The sequence below is a fragment of the Schistosoma mansoni genome, chromosome 1 (genome assembly GCF_000237925.1).
Source record: "Schistosoma mansoni strain Puerto Rico chromosome 1, complete genome".
In the NCBI taxonomy this organism is placed as follows: domain Eukaryota; kingdom Metazoa; phylum Platyhelminthes; class Trematoda; order Strigeidida; family Schistosomatidae; genus Schistosoma; species Schistosoma mansoni.
The window spans coordinates 7,407,960-7,408,364 of NC_031495.1; positions in this window are offsets into that span (position 1 = coordinate 7,407,960).

The following is a 405-nucleotide window of genomic DNA, read 5'->3' on the forward strand; positions in this document are numbered from 1 at the left end:
GTAAACATATCGTACACCATGACTATCCTCATTATTAACGCTAGTGAATAAATAATCAACTTAAACATAATATTTAATATGTTATGTACGCATAAGATACGCATATACAATTTTTATCCATTTATTCATTGCGCAACACTGTTAGTCGGTAAATAATAGATACATTTTACGTAGGATTAAATAGTTTTATAGTAAAGCTAAGTAGTAAATTTCATCATTTATGTAAACTATAGATAATATCCAGGACTGATGCAGTATGATTCTCCTTACCAATGCTCATTGATGACCCCAACACTGAGGTCATATTCTTTTTTTTACGCCCGATAAACTTTAGGCATCGGGTAATTTTGTGCATTTTTCTGTATATTTAGCGAATGAAACTGTAACACCAAAGACTGAACTACA